Source organism: Cottoperca gobio, chromosome 9 (genome assembly GCF_900634415.1).
Source record: "Cottoperca gobio chromosome 9, fCotGob3.1, whole genome shotgun sequence".
Classification (NCBI taxonomy): Eukaryota; Metazoa; Chordata; class Actinopteri; order Perciformes; family Bovichtidae; genus Cottoperca; species Cottoperca gobio.
In genome coordinates this window covers 5354697-5369433 of record NC_041363.1, presented here as the reverse complement: position 1 = coordinate 5369433, position 14737 = coordinate 5354697, and the positions used below count along the sequence as shown (strand labels likewise).

At 44.9% G+C, this 14737-nt stretch overlaps 1 protein-coding gene across 9 annotated transcripts in view; it reads left to right on the top strand.

Annotated features, from left to right (window-relative positions):
• Positions 1 to 14737, top strand: part of pbx3b (pre-B-cell leukemia homeobox 3b) — a 56324-nt gene that overhangs the window by 28418 nt on the left and 13169 nt on the right. The window lies entirely within an intron of this gene.

Sequence of the window (14737 nt, the reverse complement as noted above, 5' to 3'; positions counted from 1 at the left end):
CAGAATAAAGAGAACATGCTCTGCTCTACTCTTTAGCCTTCTGAAGTGCTATTAGAAATAATGAGGATTTATAGTAAGATAAAAGACGCTCTCATTGCTCCTGAATTCTGAATAGCCGGTCATATTCTACCCCCAAAAGCTAAATGAGGCTCATTGGTGATGCATACACAAGCACAGTGATATGATTAGTGTTTGCATTATATTATATATTGCATTGCCTCTTGTATTCAAACACAAGCAGCGATCGCCTTTTGCTATGATATGCACTCACGCTGTATATGTAATAAAATCTTTTAATCATAGCTCAATGGGCATGTTATGTTGCTCAGCCATTCAATAAGCAACTGCTCTGCTGTCACACTCAGAGGCCCTTAGCTTCTCCTTTATATATAACACGAGCAGGAAGCCACTGAGCGGCTGGGGTAACAGTACCTGAACACCAGCAAGGCTCCTCACTAGCACAGGGGAGATGCTGCTAACGGTGACAAGGTCAGCATGTTCTACAGGCCCCGCACATACATTCCTCACTATAAGTAATATAAATGAGGCTGTGTTAGCCGTAAACTCACAGCATGTTGCCTGTAAGCTAATGGCTAAGTGTGCAACAGCAACACCTCCAAATCTCCTCCTGAGCAGGTCTGACTTTGCACAATGAAAGATAGAGCCACCTGCTTGAATCACATGTGTCCTGCATGAAGCTTTCTTTTGCAGAATTCAGCAAATCCTTCCAAGTACATATTTGGTTGAATTGTAATATATACACTAGATTTGTCCCCCCCCATGATGAATGTGACAGGATGCAGTTTATTTGCAGCATTAGCATGTATCTGGAGACTCGTCCACATTTATTGAGCATACAGCTTTAAGTGGGAGCAGCAGGGTTTGTGTTGTTAGGGGCATTCTTGTATCTACAGTGGTGTTTACTCACATTGGCAATTAATTATTAATGCAGAAGCACTGAGAGGTTACAGTGATATGGCGCTCAGGCTTTCCAAGCACTGTCTATATACGAACAGTCAACACAGTGAGATCTTCAAAGGAGCACTCCGAAGTGTTTCAGACTCTCGTGGAGAAAGCTTATTACAGTTGAAATGTTTTTCTAGGAGCCCCAAATATTCTTTGTGAATGCTGGAAAATATGGAGTATTTTTTTGTTTGTTTGTCTATATCAAGAGACATTTGAACAAAGAGACAGTCAGCATTTGCCGCTTTACTTGGCGTGAGTATCGCAGTTCACAAGCGAGAACTTGTTTTTCGCGAAAGAAAGAATGGTGAAGATTCGACGTACGGCGAAGATGCAGGAGTCCGTTTACCAGTCCAATAATGCAACCCATCACACGTGGCGTGCTCACTGTACGAGGCTAATCAATGTTCCCTATTAATTTCAGAGATGTAATGTCCAAGAAGGCACAGACTGCGAGTGTTTTAATAATGAGTCCAGAGATAAACATCAATTGGCAATCTGCTCTTTTTGAGGCGTCTTTGTTGCCTGCAGAGCCCTCCTAATGACACCTTTGTGGATCTGCTAATGGAGGAGGACCTGTAAGGCTATCCCCTGGCCTTTGTCTGACCCCTTTGTGGAGCTGAATTCTTCAGATGTTTGCAGGATCAAGTCACTTAATCTGTAGCACAGACTAAGGCCAGAAAAAAAGAGGACAGGGAGAGCATGGGAGAGGGAGGAGGAGGAGGAGGAGGAGGGGGGGAGGAATGGTAGCAGACAAGCGCCTCACTCTGTCTGAGGGCAGAGTGTTCAGCGTGCAGGGTAAAGAACTGCAAATGTCTGCCTGTTCTGTTATGCACCATTGTTTCGTACAGAGCTCGAAATAGACAGAAACAGTGTCGCAGGCGAGCTCTGGCAGGCGGTGCATTTTATTACCGCGAGACCGTAGACTTAGACATTAGTGAATATGGCTCATTAAATGGCATGGAATGTTGCCATTTTACATAATTCCTCCTGTATCGTTGTTGTAAATGAAATCCTGTTTCTGTCTCTGACTGCACTCCAGTTACTCTACAGCCATTACAGCTTTCCCATCAGACCCTAGCACTCCTTGAAAGCAGCTATCTATAATTTCAGGTCTGTGTCACACACAAAAAGCGCGCTCTACAAGCCTAATGGTTCGGCGTGGTTGATGTGGAAAGGATGTAGCGCAAATAGGAGGAAATCTGAAGAAATATTTGAGGATTAGGCAATGATGTATTCAGATGGCTGGAGAGACTATGGGTGGGCAACAAATATAAATAATGTATGTGGCAGGCCTCCTAAACGTAAGCTGGAATTTTTTTGTTCTCAATCACCTTGATGAAACAATCCCGGAGCAATGGCTGCGTGAATAAGACCACTGACAAGCTGATTTTCCACCCCTGGCATGAGGCTGCTTTCTCCACTTAATGTTCTCCGATAAAGTGTAGCACAGAAGTAAACTAGAAGAGCCTCCACTCCTGACACATGTGACAGTATTTGCATCAATTATGCAGTCTACAGCTGCGGCAGGAGGGAGCGGGGTGGGGGGGGGGAGAGAGAGAGAGAGAGAGAGAGAGAGAGAGAGAGGGGAGGAGATAGGAGAGAAAAGGGTTTGTGACAAGATGCAGAGGCAGAAATGAGAATTTCTCTTTAAAATGCATTCTTTAGAAAATAACATTCAAGATCATTTACATGAAAGGGGCTGCAAGCGGTGAACTCGACAAAGTCTGCGGAGCGTTTTTGACACTAAAGACTTTGGCAAACAGAGTACAGTATAATGGAGAGTTCTTTGTCTCCTCTGTATTCACTGTACGCTGAATATCAACCCTGAAGAGTAGTGGAGGAGACAGTGAACGGAGGAGAGACACTGGGTTGGAGCTGAGAGGGAGGCTCGAGTACCTTATTGCTGAATTCAACCAAAGAAGTTGTGTGTGTGTGTGTGTGTGTGTGTGTGTGTGTGTGTGTGTGTGTGTGTGTGTGTGTGTGTGTGTGCAAGGCCAAATAAACAGTTCTGGACTGACAGGGAACTCACACTCAACGTCAAATAAGCTTCTCTAAATTAGGAAAATAAGATGTTCTCAGAAGAAATAATTCAAATGCAGCAAAGAAAATGTGCTGCATTGGAAGATTTCCTGCCGGCTAACAAGAATTTTCAGAAAAACGTGCGTGACGAACAATATTAGCAAATCCGTGCGGTTGTGATTCCCCTAAAAAAAACCCCACAGCAGCAGAGGGAGACGCCTGCTTATTGGCAGAGGGAATAACTTTTAAACCGTGTCCCAGTTTCCAACAGACTCCATCATTTTATTTCACTGTGTCCAACCCTATTTCACATCCTAGTTAAGTACACTTACAAATCTGCTGTGCCATGGTTTCTAACCTCTCATAGGCATGTGAATCCGCAGCAGCACACACACCTACACACACACACACACACACACACACAGAGTCACATCACCAGGCCTGTCACTGCCTTTTATCCATCGTCAACCTTCAGCTGTATGGTTTATCCGTAGTGACACTATAGCAAAGTGCTTGACTGCTTTTTGCCAACAGACTGCAACACTTTAACTGTACTTAGTCATGCATCATTATGGCAGACTCAAAGCGGTGTGTCTGGGAACGCCTGCAGATGGTGGAGGCTGAACCATTTGGAAAGGAAGCCTCTGTGACAATGATGCTTATTGCATGAGTAAGTGTGTATGGACACAGGAGTGTATCTGTGCTGAATAGAACGGTGTTAATAAAAAGGGTCAGTGCGGCTAATTCAACAGGCTCGAGAAAACATTGTGAGCGCAGTATCTGCTGGTGAGATATGATATATGAAATCTACATGCGAGTCTTTGTCAGACGGATGCCTTTATGTGTGTATTGATCAGTCATTGTTTACTCCAATCGACGGCGACTTTGCGAAATGCACCGTCCTCTCTGTTCTTCGCACAGATTTAACCCTCTTCGCGTCGCAATTCCCCACTTTGTTCTCCTCTTCAAACCTTTCTTCAGCTGAAAATGTGATAGCATTACTGTCACTTGTCACTTTCTCTTTATTTCAACAGATGACAAAGCTTTTACATTCACTATTCTGCTCCACACATGGGTATTTTCAACAGATCTCTTATGCTGCTGAAAGATAAATGTTAACTTCATTCAATAGAAACCTCATTCAAGGTTCATTCAAAGCCTGACTTCTTTATTCTTTAAGGAAATGAAGAAACCATTAACGAAATATTCACTCACGGAGAAAGAGAATCTTATCTTTATTCCGCATGACCATGCGGAGCCATATTCCTTTTGACATCATTATGTAAAACCAATTTCTCTTTCATATCATTTCCGCTGTGCTGCATTACCACATCTATACACTCGCTATTCTTTATTACAAAGTAGGTGGCCTAGAGGAAAATATATGCATTTGTTCCCTATGGCATCAAATATGCATATAGGTCCCTCATTTCATCTCCAATCTGTGTTATTCCTTTAACACAGGCTGCCTGCAGTCCCTCTTTAATATTTCATTTGACAACTTTTTAATCTGTCTTTATGCGATGATGAAGTAATAGTCAGCTGTCACACAAATGATTGAATTATTCAATGGTATCGAAGTGACTCATAGGTTGTAGGCTTCATTATCTGTTTTGCTTCGGCTCTAACGTGAGCTGGAGGGAAAGAATATCCTTTCACACACTAATTTATCTTCCATCTTTATTCATCTTTTCTCCCGGGCCTCCCACACGAGGCAGGGCTATGTATAACATTCATGCATCATTCATACTTTGTTTACTAGCTCTTAGTTTGAAGCAGATCAAAACACCACAGCCTGTTGGTGGAGTATTTAAAAAGACATTTAATTGTGTCTCCATGCTACTTGCTGCCGTTCCAAAGCCCTTCACTTATTAGTGGGAACCACAGAGCAATGATAATTACTCCCAATCTTTTCTTAGCTCTTCTGATCTTTAATGATCACAGATTATCCATCACGGCAGCGGAATAATTAGCGGGAATGTCTCACGAACGAGCCGCCGACAGATGCTCCGACACCCGCAAGGTGAACGCGGGCGACCTCTCTCCTCAGCGAGGTGACCGGAAAAGAATTGTTGTGGAAAAACAAAAACAAATAGATAATGGAGCGACATAAATGAACGTTGCAGCAGATGAATGATCTGCTCCTGCTAACTCTGTAGCACCACCTCTCTACCGGCCTCTCTGGCAATCTGGCCATGTTGGGCCCCCACTGTGGAACAGCATGGCACTGGGACTTGTGGTAGCCAGTCCCCCCCACAGCCCCAGGCTGCCTCTACCTTTGGTATGCTACTCAAGGTTAAAGGCATCCCAGTTGGGTGTTTAACAGTGTTGTGCTTCGGATCCCAATGGCTTTTTCCTTTTTTTTTTTTTTGTGACACTATCTGCAATGTGGAGCCTGAAAAACTACACACGACTGTTCATCTTCGGATCCTGGTTTACCTATTCCGGCTGTACAGCGGACCTTTAAATCCCCACACCGCTGTAATACTCTCATAAAGTAGCAGGGGTAAGTGATTTGAACCATTTTACTGTGAGGATCTGCTGCTTGCCATACACGTGCAGCTTCTGCTGACATTCATTTTGAAACCACTCGGAGCAACTTGCAACTCTCAGTAACAATGCTGAGGGAAAAGTGCCTGCTGAGCTCCACAGTGAATATACCTCTGACCCAGGAAAGGGAGATTTATGAAATCCACATGTTTAATACATTTCATTTTGTCCAAGGGATTTGTATTGCTTACCACAGTATTTTAGGGTTGAAACACTCTGTATAGTCACAGCTTGTATTGTCTGAGGAGAATAAACCCTGTCTGCTTCTGGCTGCTGAAGATTTGTTTTATAGCACCTCCTTTTGCCTTTACACACATCAGCCAATGCGCCGGCTGAGGTATTGCATTTTATTGTGCTGAGGTGTTAGGTGTACACACCCTTAATCTTTAATGCATAATCCCTTGAAAATCCACAACATAAATGAAAAAGATAACCCTGATATCAGTGTGGTGACAGAAAATAAGATAGCTAGGTAATTTAATAAAGGATTGACGCTGGCCCCGGTGTGATATGGTGTGTGACCTCTGTGTATTCATTGTGTAGCGCCGCTTGTATAAGAGTACTTCTTCCTATTCGGGGGGAAAAACCCCATCCCGGGAGTGTAACATTTGCGGTGACAAACAGAATGCAGCATATGGATTAAAGCGCAGCGAGGGTAGTCACTGAAATATTTGCTTTCCCAAAGTGTTGACACAGTATAAAAAAAAAGAAAAGGAGAACCACGGCTGTGCTTTCCCCCGCTGTAATCAGGTAGCAGTTATCGCAGCGAAGTGTTTGCCTACCTAATGGTGTTTCCATTTTGTGTGAGTCTGTGTCATCGGCTTCCCATTTGGAGCTCAGGCAAGAAAAGGATCTGCCTTCTCACGCAGTAAGTGCCGGCCCCAGCGAGGCTCACTGTTTGTTCTGTCGTGGAGAATCAACAAAAAAGACAAACTGACGAATCGATTGGACAGAGAGAAGTCTTTCAAAAAAAACAAAAAAACATCATAATGTGGTCAAGTCGCCGCTGCGGGAAAGCGTTGAGTTCGTTTAAGCAGCTGACCACATCGAGTCGTAAATACTCCTCCCGGGGAACGCTTGTTTTACATCAAAAATGCACTTGAGTGTAATGTTGACAGATATAGCTTGTGACGAGTGATAGTCAGAATGTATGAGAGCCCATTATGCCGCTGTCAACCTCTGGTGCCAGACTGAAAATAAGCAGTTCACCTCTGTTTTCATTCAGGAGAGTGCAGCAGACAGCAGCGGCTTCTCTGCTGTATTTATTGACTTGTTTTACTAGCCTGAAACAGGGTGCTTTTATACGGGCCTGCTCAGTCTTAAGACTCTCCAGACATTTACATTATTCCTGACTGAGTTACACACACGTATAAAGGAGCACGTCCGCAGGCTAGGTTAGATATATGCTCCCTCTCCACCTCTCTTTCTCTCTCGCATTCATACGGACTCATGCACCATTTTATTACCCCACCATTTTAGATATTGTTACACTGTACTTTACTCCTATTACGGCCCAACGTGGAATCATTTTAGGTTGTGTTTATGCTAATTAAATAACTTTCTTTAATTTAAAAGTGAATTAAGAAAAACTAGTTTAAAAAAAACAAACACATTTTCCTGTTTTCTTCGGCTGAAACTGATCCAGTTTGTATAAAAGCAAAGATTTCAGGAGGAAAAAAAATCATCTTTCGCTGACTAATCTGCACAACTGCAGCGGAAGATAATGAATGCCAGCACCAGAGTCACAGCCAACACTACGATGCCCCCCCCCCCCCCCCACACACACACACACACACTCACACACCCAGCCTAAACCTCCAGCAGTATTTAGATGATATTTCATTTTAGAATAAACCTCTTTTCTCTCCCACTGTGAAGATATTGAACTCGTTCACACAGATGTCATCTTAACCAAAGCTTATTAAAAAGATGGACATCAAAGTTGTGGGTGCCCATTTATCTTATAGCACTCTAATTGGCCACCACAGGCAAGAGAACAACTAACTCCAAAATAGGAGGCGTCGAGTGGTTGGGCTAAAGAAGAGGATGTCTAAAGACCTCTCAGTGGATTCATTGCCAATAAATCCTCTCGAATGAAAGCAGGGCTTTTCTGGGGGGTATGGAATTTCGCAAATACATTATGAAATGTGATACGCTGAATTAACTGAACACTTATGGCCACGGGGTTTGGTTTCTTTGTTCTGCTGTGTTTTTTGAGACGACACCGTCCTGCGCCTGACCTGCGCCTTCAACGTTTGCTCGACATGAGGCGATACGCCGTGAAAAGGTCATCCGGCGGCGCAGTAGCCACGAACTGCACTGAGATTTCATTTCGCTAAGTCCATATACCACATTCTTTTGAATAAACCATACGCCACAATGAATTCTTTAGCCAGAGTCGCTGCCACTCCATCAAACGCCACGCACGCAGGCCCGAGGTGAATAATGTATTATGTTTTCCACTCAAGTGGGCAATAAAAACACACAAACAAAGTCATTAATTGCCCACATACAGTAACCAAATGCCATCAAGAGCCCGTGCTCTCATTAACCTGGCACCTAATTATCTGCCTCCAGTCTGAGTCCTGACAAGCCCCACCGTCTGAACCCTCAGCTCGGTTGTGTTGTGTTGTGTTGTGTTGTGTCAGCACTCGCCGACCGCAGCCGAGGCACCATTAGGCACAGAGAAGACAAAAGCTTCTTGCAGCAAAGGTTCCCTCTGCACGCGCAGCCACAATGTTCCTCCTGTTAATGCCTTCCCTTCCAATTAAATCTGCAACTGTTAATTATTGTAATTATGAGAGCGAGCTCCCAGCCCTACCCCCCCCCCCCTTCCTTCCCTTCCTTCCCGCCCCTCCCTTGCCGGTGTGCGGAGACGCTACGGGAGCTGTTGTGTTGCTTCAGTAGCGCCTCGTCTCTGCTCCAGTGAAGCCCTAGCAGGGAATTGGATGCGGAGGGGGACTTGGTACACATGACAGGGGTGACGTGAGGGAGATTGCACGGTTCATCTTGGATAACTGGGCGAGCAAGTCACAGCCGATGGCCACGCCTCCAGTCTAACTCATTAAATGGTGTGTAAAGTACATGCTGGGAATAATTAGCACCAAATAACCTTTTTTTCTCTTTGCTACGTTGTTCGCGGGTTATCGCACAACAACAAAAAAGTGGAGCATCATCTGTAGGTGTACAATAAAAGGATTCAGCTGGTCAGATGACATAAGGGAGAAGATATTCTAGCATCATTTGCTATGAAAACGCCACTGTTATTTCACTCCCTTCTTATGGAAATGTGAGACTCCTTTCTTGCCGTGTTTCTTTGAGAGACACTCGCGATGGATCCGAAGTGATGTGTTGAGAATAAGGAGAGCTGAAAAAGAGTGGATGGCAGGCCGGCTGCCTGTTAAGTCACCGCGCGTCTCAACATCCTCTTTGGCCTGCTTCTGTCACAAGCTGTTGTTTGGCCCGGACCTGATCTGCACAGCCTCTCCTTGCACTGCACTCTGCAGACCTAGCAGTAACCTGCAACATCAGGCTCTGGATGCTTGCAGAAACAGCTCTCCTGCTCACGTGTGTGCAACTGTAGACGCTGGAGTGTCTTTGTGAGCTTTAGCAGTCGTCACCAAGAGATGCTCAGAGAATCAACACGTCAAGCTCACTCTTATTCCCGTGTAACCTCAGTCCTTACACGCTAGCACAGCTAGTAAAGGATTGTGGCTTTACCATTTGGAGCTGAATTCTCTTCCATAAAAGACACTGAAGGAAAGAGCAGCTCCTTCTGCTTCAGGCAATGCAGCCTTTTCGTGGATACACTGCAAAATCTAAATGATGGACTGTCAACTCTCTTGCAGAAATGCCACTGCAAAGAATAATCTCTCTGGCAGTGGATCATGGTTGGCTGTATGCTCCCAATGCCGTTTCTTTGTTTACGCGAGCATGTAGCCTTCACATGCAGACATGAGCGTATGCACATGCCCACATATGCACGCACGCACAGAGAAACACACAGAACACACAGAACACATACACAAAGTGCTTCAAGCCTAAATCCTTTCTTTGGGAGCATACAGTGAAATATATGGGATTAATAACGTGAACAGCATTATTTTTTTCACCTCTAGCCTTTAAAATAATGCATGCTTGGCTTGCTGTCTGGATGAATTTTTGCCTGTGTATTTGCATGGTTGTCGGTGTGTACAAGACCTGCTGTGTGACCTGGTTTCATGCAATCTCCATCTTCTAATTAGGAGGCTGCAGAAAGGCTGGAACGAGAGGAGGAGTGATTAGTTGCCTTTGGGTATTTCATAAGTGGCTTTCAGTGCCACATTTGCATTATTTGCTTGGGGTCTGAATAACAAATCAGCCTACCTTTGCAGCAAATTGAGGCTAGCAGCTAAAGACCATCAGTACATGAAATATAAAATGAAAGTGAAGAAAAGAAATAAGCAAAACATGCTAACACAATATAAAGGGATAACGTGAAATATTGAGACACAATAACTGTCTCCGTCGGTCTATGTCTACCTACAGCACAGATATTAAAATATGCTTTGACTCTTCTGTTGAGTATGTTTGCGTTTATGTTCAGCTTAGATTTGGGATGCCCGCCTTGAATAACACACAAGCGTCTCAGTGATTGCGGCTCATTCTGTGACTAGCAGACCATGTGAACCATGTGAGCCCTATGTTGGAGCCCCATGCTGTATGTGTCCTGTAGGGTCAGTCAGTGTGCTGATCTGTAGCGGAGGTCCTGTCCACTCATTTGGCCAGTCTCCCCAACCGCTGCGTGCGGCCGCTACCGCCAGGCCTGGTCAGCCATCACTACACCACTTGGCCGTTTGCCCACATTGAGTCTTAAAGGGCAGGAAACAAAGCGGGCAGTCACACGTCCACATATAAAAACACATCACACACACATGCACGCATGATCACAGCGAGTGACAGTGGCTCTTGTTTACCCGGCCCTCCCACCTCCCTCGCTCTCCTTTCATCCTCTCCCTTCTAGTCTGTCATGTTGTGTGTCACTTCCCACAAATGTCACTGCCACCATGGGACAGTGATTAATTTTGGTGTGCTTGGCAAAATGTCTTCAAGATGTTTGTTTGGGTTGTCTTTTCCCACCCCCTCCGCCCACCCCCGCACCATGCATGTCTTGGAGTCGTGGGGTCGAGAGTGGCAAGCCCCCCCCCCCCTCCTCTCCTTCTTCTTCTTCGCCCCCACTGTCACGGGGGAAGGGGGGGCTCGTCATCATCGAGGGACAAAGGCTACCTGAACTGACAGAGATCTTCTTTTCTGACCAAAGCCACTCCCCACCACCACCTCCATCCCGCTGTCTGTTTAGGGTGTGCTGGTGGTGTATGATGGGAGAAGTCTTGACCTAGCACTGAGGGGCTGTAACACTTCACTGTCAGCGCGGCTGATTAGCTTATCACTCACCGCACTGGGAGGAAATACATCATCATTCTAGACAGGGATTCCCCAGTTTAGGGCCCATTCCCTGCCTCCCTTTACTCTGCATTTAATCACCAGACGCTCTGTCCCCTCCTAGTATTTCAGCCTCACCTCTAAAGCCAATCTTTACTGTTTTCAATGAGAACTTTATACCTTTCAGGTAAGTTTGAAGTAAGAGCAGAACAGCTGCATTATGTGTGTAAAAGTAGGGTTACATGCAAGGATACTGCTATATGTTCTGTGTGCAGGAAATGCAGAATGAGCCATCATCCCAAATGATTCTTTTCAGCTCACTCAACAAAGAAAGTGAAACACAAAGTGGCAAATGTGCTTTGGCTTCCCCACAGTGCGGTATCAGGTATGGTAATTACTCTGCCATTAACATTGGGAATAGTTAATGTGTATTAATGTGTTAATGGCATGTTAATTACTGTACATGCTAGAGCGAGCCCGCAGGCATTCTCTCAGAGTCTTTGTGCCATGTGGATGTAGGCCAAGCTTAAAAAAGCCTTTAAGAACGTCGATGAAAGAGGATCCTTATGTTTCATTTGTCAGAACAAAAGATTTTCAATGGTAATTTGATCCAGCTCCCCGCTTCTGGAGCTGAAAGTCACTGATCCAGGCGCCACGACAAAGGAGATGATATGAAGTCAAAGGAGACGTGGAACGCGGCAGTAGTGACACTGGCCTCTTTGTGAAATGGATACTCTAAGCCCTCTGTAGTCTCTAGTGTGTTGCTTTGGCAGCGGGTTTTAATAACACGGTGGATTAGAAGCCTTGGATCCTGAGTGCCAAGTCAGAGTTAAAGCTCACCTTGGACGAGCCTCAGTAACAGGCTAGATGCCACGGTCCTCCTCTGCCTCCTCCTCCTCCTCCTCCTCCTCCTCCTCTGAGCTGCCTCTCTGTTCACACCGTCTACTTCATGGCTTTAAGAGAGATGACCTTTGCAAATATTGACAGAAAATAAATTCTGTTTCGATTTGTTAGCTTTGGGAGACCTTTGCAGATCAATGCAATTAGATGAACAGAGTGTCGATACGTGGCTGGAGACGTTCACTGGAGGCACCGGGGCAGGGGAGGAGCTGCAGGAGGTCAGGGTTACTTGTAACGGACAGGATGTTATGGAAACAACGGTGGAACTAACACAGTGTGTATCGTCAAACACAGTTTACCGCAATGCACATTCTGCAAGCGGCAACATTTGAGCAACTCACAAAAGCACAGAGAAATTGCAACCAGGAAGGAAAAAAGAGAGAAGTCTCTGGCTTTATCTGCAGAAAAGCGCTGCTCTTTGAGTATATTGTCTGGCATCTGACAGTGCATTCAGTGCAGCAGAATGAGGTGGAGAAGAAGCCCAGAGCCACCCCTTCCCTCTTCAGCAGGCCACATTAACCCAGCAGGGCTCTGCCTTTATGGCTCTCCTGCTCACACTTCAGTGATGAGAGTAAACAAGCAGCGGGCCAAAGGTCAGCTAAGCCCACAGAATAAAAGAGGGCACAGGGGGAAAAAGAGGTGGGAGGAAAGGAGAGCGGCCCGAGGCAGTGCTCAGATCACTGTCAGGTCTTCAAGCAGGGAATGATGTACGAGACAACAGCCCAGAACTGGAAATGATTATAAACAGAGAACAGGGGAGAGTATATGAGAGAAAAGGGCTGCATTGTCTTTATCTGTCAAATTTGTTACTTCCTGGGATCTGATACGGACGGTGACACCTGTAAAAAATGAAAAGAAGAAGCACCCCTGACTGATAGGGATGGATTAATCACAGTGTCTGCTTTTGTCTCAGCCAACAGAGGAGAAATGAGGAACAATCATATAGGCAAGTGCTCTTTCCCCAGCTACTCCACCTGTATTGTTTGAATGACAAATGAGGCAGGTTAAGGACATGTTACATTATTATAACAATTCCAGATTTTTTTTTTTCTCCTCTCTTTTACATCATTAAATTGGTTCAGGTAATTAGGTGAGCCGGCATCATCAGAGCTATGTGAAATAACCAGACCATATATAGATTTTTCATTCTTAAATTTTCAATTGCTCGCAGGCTTTACCAAGGTGACACGACTCCCGCACTTTCCCTTTTGCTCTGAGATTAATCCCACTTTGACTGCGGAGGTGGATTAGAGCTAAACTCGGGTGCCCAAACTTGTTTTAATACCCATATCACCAGACAAAAACAGGATAAAGATTTGAGCAGGCAAGCAGCATCGCAGCGCTACAATGTGACTGTGGCTTTGCAAGTTACTCTACAGATTTGTCAACCACACAGCAAATTAAAGATATTATCTGGCTCCAGCCTATTTTGTGGAAGTCTTGTGATGATGCCGAGCTTAGACAGTGAATCCCCAATCTTTAGCTCCTCCAACAAAGGTGCACAGCGAGATACACTGCACCTGTTTTTAAAAGACTTTACCGTAGGCTATGTGTTCTTATATTTCTGTTTCTTTGTATATATATATATATATATATATGTGTGTGTGTGTGTGTGTGTGCTTGAGACGGATGCATCATCCTTTCCGACATGTGCGTTATGAATGTCCAGCCATAGCTGCTGTGGCACAAATAGACCCCTGGTGGACTCCTGCGAGGCCGTCTGCTTCTCGGGAGCAGCACAGTAATCATTTTTATCCTGCTGATTTCCCAAATAGAAATGGACATGTATGATAAAAATGTCACGGCCACTCGGCATGTCAGTGGACTAACAGGATTACATGTCACTTTCTAATGTCTCGCTCTGTTTTCCTTTGCCGTGAATGGCCACATTATTGCACACAGGAACTTTTGAGGTAATATATGGTAAGAGACTAGTAGCTCTTTATAGCCTGTGATTATTTAGTTTGAATGAAGCCAGTGATTTATGCCCATTTAGCTGAAAAGCCCTGTAAATTCCCTCAGCTGCATTTCCCCTGGATATAGAGTGAGTGGAGTGAAAGTGACAACTGGGTTTGGTGTGGAAATGTACGCTGCGTCCCAGAGTTATATTTAATATACCTGACATGAAAAACATGCCTACCTACTTACCACCACCACACAAAGGAAAGTGCAGCCTGCTGAGCTGGAGTCGAATCAGAGAGTGGGAGTAAATATTGAATTAGGAAAATATGAAGTGTAGTGGCAGACAAACCACCAGCTATTAGAGCTAGAGTTGAGATATGTAGCCAGGCATCTGGTCAGTCAACATTTGAATCATGTGCCATTTTGTTTTCCTGCTGCACAAACTGGAATAGAAACAGTCGAGGCCGTCCAGAACGAGAGCTTTGGGTGGAGTAGCGCAGATGCAGTGTGATGTGAATGAGGGTTAGTGGAGCAGCGGCATATTGTCCACATGGATGACTTGGCTCTGTAAGCCTGATGGAGCCTTGTCCAGCATCTCAATGTCTCCAACACAAATAGCCACATTCATCCACTCCTCTCACACCATTACACCTAAAAGACTCAAAGCCAGCCGATCCATAAATAGAGGCAAATTTGTTTTTCAGTGGCACCGCAGTCGAACGAAACACCAACAGAGATGAAAACGTCTGAGCAGCGGCTACAATATGATGTCCTCATTTAGTTTTAGTCGGGAATGTTTTGATAAGAAAGGCAGAAAGAAGAAAAGTGTTTCCTCCCGTGGATGGCGTGCTGGGTCAGTCGGTCAAAGCGTGGTGAAAGGGCTCCTCTGATTGCATGCCTACTGGCTGCCACAATAGAGCCACTAATCTTCTTATTTAGAATCCAGTTGCCGGCCATATCTTAATGAAGCTGTAATGAG